The sequence below is a fragment of the Manis pentadactyla genome, chromosome 14 (assembly GCF_030020395.1).
Source record: "Manis pentadactyla isolate mManPen7 chromosome 14, mManPen7.hap1, whole genome shotgun sequence".
NCBI lineage: Eukaryota > Metazoa > Chordata > Mammalia > Pholidota > Manidae > Manis > Manis pentadactyla.
The window spans coordinates 69,765,000-69,773,439 of NC_080032.1; positions in this window are offsets into that span (position 1 = coordinate 69,765,000).

Genomic DNA, 8,440 nt, shown 5'->3' on the forward strand with positions numbered 1-8,440 from the left:
GCCGGCTGCGGGGACCCGCTCACAGGTTTTACTCTCCCATTTCCCTAGTACCCAGCACTCCACACACTGTGTGTCTGCGCTCCGGTGCAGATGGCTAGGGATGGGTGTTCAGCGGTCCTGGGCCCCCACTCCCTTCCCGCTCCGACTCCTCTCCTCCCGCTGGGAGCTGGGGTGATGGGCGCTCGGGTCCCACCGGGCCACATCTTGTATCTTACCCCCTTCGCGAGGCGTTGGGTTCTTGCAGGTGTAGATGTAGTCTGGCTGTTGTCCTGTGTCTTCTGGTCTCTCTTTTAGGAACAGTTGTATTTGTTGTATTTTCAAAAATATATATAGTTTTGGAAGGAGATTTCAGCTGCTCTACTCATGCCGCCATCTTGGCTCCGCCTCCTGTTAAATGACTTTTTCTTTTAATAATTGAGGTATGTTCAGTATGATGGCAGACATGAAAGGAATCCCAGCATTCCAAGCTGGAACTATGAAAATATCTTCCCACAGAAACACCATTCTGCACTGTGATTGTATTCTATACAGCCATTATTACTCCTAAAGGTTCTATGGTTCTGGGGCTTCAGCTTAATCCTACCATTTAAATGGGCTCTCCTGCACTGGCCTGGTAAAACTAACCACCATGAAGAGTATCACTGCAAGGGGAAAATGTAAGTCCTGGACAAGTCCCTCACAAATGAACATTTGAAACAGAACCCACATTTATGTTTGGTACTGCCTAGAATTGAATGTCACGAAGGAGGATGCTTTGGAGACTGTACATTTATCAGGCTGATGGATGGTAGATACTGACCTGACCTGTCTGAGCAAGAACCTTATGAATGAGGCCATGTGGCAGAGGTGCGCAGGGCCAAAGGGAGAAGCAAAACTGTGTTGTAAAGAAAACTAGCTAGATTGGCTGGGGGAAATCAGTGGGCGGTCACAATCAATACCTTGGTATGAAGAAGCTGGGGAGAAGTCTTGGAAAGGAGCCCCCAAAACTTGGAAAATAGGGCCCCAAGAACAACACCAGAGGGGTGCCTATTTGTTGGTAAAGAGCCTGTGAAGGCAGAAAGGTTTTAGCTGGAAGCTTATATAAGTATATCTGGGACTAAATGGAAAAGGAATAGCTAGAGTCATAATTTGAAAATGAAATGGAATGGCAAGAAGAAATATAAAAACTATAGTTCCAAGGCTAAGAGCTTAGAGAGAGTTGGGGCCTCTATGTAGAAGTGCTTGATAAGGTTTGCTTAACACTGTAACCTAAAGCTAAGCTAAGAGGTTTGGGGATGTAACTGTGAGACACTCAGGAGTTTCCACTATAGTCAAGTTCAGCTTGAAGCTGCCCTTCCGGGTGCACAGGACAGCAATGAACAGGTGGGAGAAGGTGAGGATAAGGGTACCACAAGAAACAAAGCGAGGAAAGTGAGGCACCATCTCATCTGCGCACTGAACTGGCAAGAGCCAAGCATGAACCTGCTGAGATCCAAGTCCACCTGGACAGTGTGGGTCTGTCTCAACCCTGTTGGTGAACCAGGCGAGCCTCACATCTGCTGGGTCAATGACTACGTGAGGACCCACTGGCACCACGATCTTTAATATTGAAACACCACTAGTAAACACGGAATCTCAGGGATGTATCCTACATTCATCCCTAACAGTGGTCATCAAGCCTCTAAGCAAATGCCTTCACTGAGGGAAACTCTCTTCTCCTGAGGCATCCATTTCCTTATTAAATGACTATCATTGTGGAGAATTTTCTCCAAATAGTCAGATCAAATCTGTCCTCTGGTGACTTCTAGTCCCTGATCCTCTTCCAGCTCTCTGGAGCTAAGTAGTTTAAATCTGGTCTTTCCTCTCCAGGAGAGTCAACTCTAGTCCCCCTAAATCTTCTCTCTTCTAGAATAAATAGTTCATATTACACAAAGTTAATAACCAAGACAACAATCATTTCATGATGACCTTCACATAATCCCACAGTGCACATGCCAAGTGGGATCCTAAAGCGAATAAATTCTCTCCTTGCTCTTCAGGCAAACAGGGTGGAGACCGAGGCTTAGGCAGTGGACTCTAATACAAAGAAGACTGGTAAGTACTATAATAAATGTTCAAAAATTGATACGGTGTAGCTCTAAGGAAAGAGCAGACCAACTCATCGTGGGAATCTGGAAAGGCTTCTGAGAAGTGGGATTTGAGTTGCAGTTTGAAAGACTTCAGCCTGTAGATGTGGGGAAGGAGACAAGCAGCGAGTAGAATGAGCATACAACATGGGCTTGAGAACCTTGGTTCTTAATTTCCTGTTTGACCTTGAGCATATTTTAAATGAGGACCTGAAACCAGATGATCTCTAAAGTCTAGTAAGAGAGACTCACAAGGGTGTGAATCCGAGCATCCTAACTCAGGCAAGAGTCCAGACATGCAAAGGCCTGCCCACGTCAAGGCAGTGGTGGGGGACAGGGGGAGGACAATTTGTTCACTATTCTGTCTGTTGCACAGATATAGCACCCATCGCCATTATGTCATTTGGGGACACTGACAATGTCCCTCTTAGAATGAGGATGACACCACCAGCAACATCAACATCTTTAGCCATTGCTGTAAGCCAAACACCTTTGGAAGCACTTTACATATTTCTATTTTTATCCCACTGAATCCTCATAACAGCCCAATGAGATAGGTTCAAGTTTTATTATTTCCATTTACAGATGAGAATGCAGAGGCCAAGAGAGATTAAATAACATGACCAAGTTCACAGGCTCGTCTTATGGCAGAGCTGGGATTTGAACTCAGATAGTCTGGCTTCCTGCTTTCCTTCTTCAAGGACAGAACTGAACAGCTCTGTAGGCATGTTCTGCTTCAACAGGGCGAGTGTGGTGGCATTATAGTTTCTTTTGCCTTCTCATTAACTCAGCTTAAGATAACATAAGCTTTCTGGGAAGCAGACCAACTGATAATTTGTACTGATCTAGGAGACACCTAAAATTCCTAAATGCTTTTGATATGAGCTGCTCTTAAGCCAGGCAGTCCCATTCTGTTCATGTACAGTTGATTAGTTGGTCCTAAATGTTCGGCTTTTCCATTAGCCCTACTATATTCTAGGTTTTAGCTCATAGTTTCACCCTAAAAATATTTTGATATATATTATCCCATGTTATCTCTCCCAGCTTAGTAGTAACATAACATTAACAGCTAACAGTTGTTGGAGCATTAACTTTGAGTAAGACATCCTGCCAATTGTTTTCATATAGTATCTTGTAGAGTTTTAGCCTTTACATGAAGTCTATTATTATTATTATTCTCACTTAAGAGAATAGGAAATCAAAGCTAATGGAGTTAGGAAATCAGCCCAAGATCCAGTTAGGAAGTGACAGACCCAAGGTTCAGATCTAAGATTGTCTGACTCTGGGGCCTGAACTCTTATCCATATCCTCTCCCACCTCTTGCCATCATCTATAAACTTACCATTAACTAAGTCAATCACAAAAAATGTCAATAGAATCAAGGTCAGAACTCAGAGGTAAATTATATCCCTCCAGGCATATAAAACCAATTACTCATGTAGACATAAACACTTAGAGATTGAGGTATTTTTTATGTAACATGGAAAGGCCAGGGAAGTTGAGCAATTTGCCCAAGCTCACACACCTACAGAAGAAAGGAGAAGGAAAAGTAAGCAATCCAGAGAGGTCAAGCCCTTCATTCCATCAGCACCACTCCAAGAATAAATGAGAAACCATCCAAAAATTTGCCAATTACAGGGCCAGCTAGGCAGCAATTCTCCAACTTGCTCACATGCATCTCATGAGAACCTTAGAACATGCACTTCATCAAAGACACCGCCCTGATCTATGGGAGGTGGGATTAGATTGTCCAGACTGACTCTCAGTGAACACATGAAACTTAACCATTCTAATGGTTCATAAATCATCCAGTGTAGATTTTGCAGGGAATTAACATTGGGGTGAGGTTTTCTGAGGCATGCCCACTCCCTAACTGTGCAAGTCATCTCCAGTCATCAGCACCACCCAACAGTGGCCCTAGGTCTGCCTATGTTAGGTCTAATATTTATTTAGCACTGGTAAACAGACCTCTGCCATCTCCTCTTTATCTGAAACTTCAATTTCTCTCCGTCATTTCCAACTAAGCCTGTTTTCCTTGGTAAAGAAGAGAGACATCAAATTGAATCACCGTGGTTCTGTTTTCTTTCTGCCTTCTGTTGTTGCAAATTAATCTGAAAAATCCCTTCTTTTGTCATTAACATTTTCAAGAACCTCAGCTCCGTCTGACACTTACTCCAGGCCTATTTCACTCTTTTGCATTTGCTTTTTGTCGTAGCCACTGAAAAAGACTCTCTCCTTGACCAACCTTTTCCCGGCTCCTCCCAAGCCCAACTAGGCTCCATTCCGGGGATGTTCATGTACTCCAAAAAGTCCGCTTTAGCAAGATTCCTGCTAACTAATACTAGCCAGAATCTCCTACTCTTGATAGCTGATCATTTGATATCTGGTAAAATTCTTCCTTCTTCCCCAAAATCCCCCTGGTAAAGCCTGGTGACTGAGATCTGCCTCCAGCAAGAATCCTATCAAGTTGGTTTAGCCAGAATTCCCACTTACCTGTGATGCTTCCTCTTAGCAATTTTCCATCCACTGACCACCCCCAACCCTGCTCCTTGGCTGTGAATTCCCACTTTTCCTTGCTGTATTCAGAGCGAAGCCCAGTCTCTCTCCCCTGCTACAAAGCACCAATGCAGACTGAGTCCCTATACCTAGCCCTGAATATAGTCTGCCTTAGCATATTAACAAATAACAATATAATTTTCTTATTTAACACCTCCTTTGGGCATCTTCTGTATATGTACTTATAAAAAGAGCTCATCCAAGAACTTTCTTTTAGCCTCAACATCAAGTGTCTTTCCTTTGCGTCCTCCTCCAGATCACTCCCTCCACCACCTCACCACGTAAGAGGGAGTCAGGATTCAACTCCAAAATGTTTGCCTGTGGAGTCTGAGCCCTTAACTACTATGTTATTTTATATTTGTATTATCTGTAAATGTGTCAGTAACCAAGCCATTAAAAACACCAACTACATATAAAACCAGTAACAGAACCTTGAGATCTCTATCCAAACACCTCTCAATTAATTAGACAATCAAAGAAGAGCCTGAAGGCGACATGAGGTCCAGAGAATTTAAGTGGCTTAATAAATGTTAGGAAATAATTGTTTCAAAGGTCAAATCAAGATAAACAAAGCCAGACCCTAGTTAAAGTGGTAAGGGCAGATTTTAATATGTAATATACAATTGCAATAGGAAAAATAGTCCAGCATGAACGGAACGCAACTTTGATTTGTACAGAGTGCCTCAGTGTTTTAAAGGGAGAATGAGGGAATAAGAAGAGGGTGAGCAGGGGTTCAGCAGAGTCAGCAGAGTGATAAATTACAAAAAGCTGGAAGCGGGGTTGGTCCGTGTAAAACCATCTAGGATTATTAGGCTCCTATCCCCCACAAAAACTGGAAGACAAGGGGCCTGTGTTCAGGTGTTGGCTGGAACAAACAGTAAGTTCTTTTGTCAGCCTTGACTTTTCTCAGGCAGGCACTTTAAATGTCTTTGTAGGGCTGTGGCCATGTGCTGCTGGAAATAATGTTAGTGTTTCATTCAAGCCTTCATAGGCCAGTGTGGAGCCCTGTTCAAGGAAGGGCGCAGAGGATCCTAGCTAGAGCTCGGCCAAGGAGAGAATCTTTGTCAACTCTCACATAATATAAAAGAACATGTGCCAAACATTTTATCTAATTCATGAATTAATGATAGAACCAGTATAATATTACAATCAGTTCAAAGGAGAGCTCAAACTACCACACCTTTATAGTCAGGTAATAGATGGTGAAATAAATTGACAAATGGAAGCAGAACTAGAAAAAAGAGGCCAAAATCCATAGGACAGGAAACACTGCATTCCACAGGGGCCATTTCCATTTTAATGGAAGGAACAATTTGCATTACCATCAGTTTCCTATAAGTCAACTTCTGTCTACAGGGTTGTAAAATAGCCCCATGGAAAGCAAGCAAACTTGCTTATCTTATAAAATCAAATAATCCCCAGAGGTTCCAGCATCCCACTGAATTCCATTGAAAAGATATCCATTAATCTCTTTTGCGTTTCAAAATCTCCGTTTTTCCCTACTGCAAGGTCAAATAGCAGTAAAAGTTGAGTACAGAAAATCAAGAAGATGAAAACCTTCAATAATCAGGGATATATCTATACAGTATTAAGAAGATGGTCGGTTTAGTGGTTAGGTTCCTGAAATCTCAAGACGGATTGCCTCGGGGCCCTCAAATCCCAGCTGTGCTCCACACAGTTGGATTACCTTGTGCAGTTTTACTTAACTCCCCTGTGCCTCACTTTCCTCATCTCTCAGATGCATGTAAGAGAAAGCACCCATTGCACACCTGAGTGAGTCATTGGGAAAGACTCAGTAAAATTACAGATATTATTGTTGTGCCTCTTTGGAGCCTGTGGCTCTGAAAGCATGTCTATCTTCACTCTAACAGGCTGTGGCTGACCAGGCCAGAATTCTATCTTAATGACCACAAAATTCTAAAATAAAATGAACATTAATTCTTTCTCCCAGGGTTCTCATTGCTTTAGCCAGTTACTCTTTGCCAAGTGTGGGATTCAAGTGTATACAACATTTAGCACCACTGCTTCTTTTGACCTAAGAGATGACATTAGCCTCAAGTACAAGATTCTCCTTATCAAGAGTGTTTAGCAGAAGTCAAGCAAATCTCCTGTCACAATTAGATCCTGCCTCTGTGCCAGTGTGACATCTGTACCGAAAGCATCGTCCGTCTTCCCCCTGGAGAGGCCAGCTGCAGCAACCCCCAACATCACTTTAATTCCATGATTTTGTCTTCATTCAAATATTCTAACCACAACTTACAGGATTTCCTTACAGGTGTAGGGGAGGAGTAAAAACCTTTTTCCTTGACCCTCCTAGGTTCTCCAGCTGGGACTCTGAAAAAAATTAGACAGATAAAAGATAGATTAAACAACAGAAAAACAAAAGAAGTTCATTAAAGCATACAGCTTGCATACATGTGGGGGAAACTCAGTGATGAGTAACCTGAAGGAGTGGTTAGAACTTGGGGCTTAGAGAATATCTTAACATAAAAAACAATAACTTTGCATGATGACAGCAAACAAAGAAGCATGTTAACAAGCATGTAAACATTCACTGCGGCTATCCCCAGAGCTCAGAGCAGAGGGAGTAGGCAAAAATGCCCACTTCCCAGTCTTTTCCAGGAAGGCATTTGACTGCACACTTACAAGCTGCTGCCTAAGAAACTTGCTTCTATTTAGCACACTATATAGGTGCTAACTGCAATCCTTCCTGGAGCCCTAAACAGCTGGTGGGCACTTCCTGCGCCTTCTTCCTCCTACCTGCTTCAACAATAAAACCAGGTTGTCGGTATTTCTTCAGAAGGTGCTTCGCAATACATCTAACACTCCAATTTTTATGGCTGCCACGTGAGGGGTGAGCCACCAAATCACGTAGCTCTGAGAGCCAACAGGGCTTGCCTCTGCCTTCTCCCTCCAGCCCACTCCAAATTGCCAGTATCTCCCATGTAGACCTTGTATACATATCTGGGCCCCAAGCTTCTGCAGATGCTGCCCAAGAGACAGGTCCCTGGCTCTGAAACCCAACCGGGCATGCATTCACAAATCCCACAAGACTGTAACAAATAAAGAAATAGTTAACAGGTGCAGAAGTACACCCTTCCATGGCTATACACACAGTTCCAGTGTAGAGGGAGTGAACAAAAATGCCCATCTCCCAGTTTCTACTGGGAGGGCCCTAATTACATACATACTTTCCCAGCTGCTGCCTGAGGGTCTGGCTTCCAATCAACCTGCCTCTAGGTGTTGACTATGATTCTCACCTTTGGGACACTGACAGGTCTTGGCACACCCTCAACTGCTGAGGAGGGAGCCACAAACAACAAAGAAGGCAGCTGTGACAATCGCTAAAGTTTGAGATACAATCAAGGCCTCAGGCCAGCTGATCATGTCTTATATGAGACCCCTCCATCAAGATGGAGAGAGGTGTCTGCTTTATCAAACACACAAAAACCAAGAGAGAGAGTCAAGAAAAATGAAGAAACAGAGGAACATATTCCAAACTAAAGAACAAGATAAAAGTCTAGAAACAGACCTTAATGAAATGGAGATAAGTGATTTACCTGATAAGGAGTTCAAGATAACAAAAATGCTCACTGAGCTCAGGAAAACAAGGCATGAAATCAGTGAGAATTTCAACAGAGAGACAGAATATTTAAGAAAGTACCAAACAGAAATCACAGAGCTGAAGAATACAGTAACTGAACAGAACATTTCAATAGCAAGCCAGAGAATGGATCAGCAACCTCAAAGTCAGGGTAACAGAATTCATCCAATCAGAG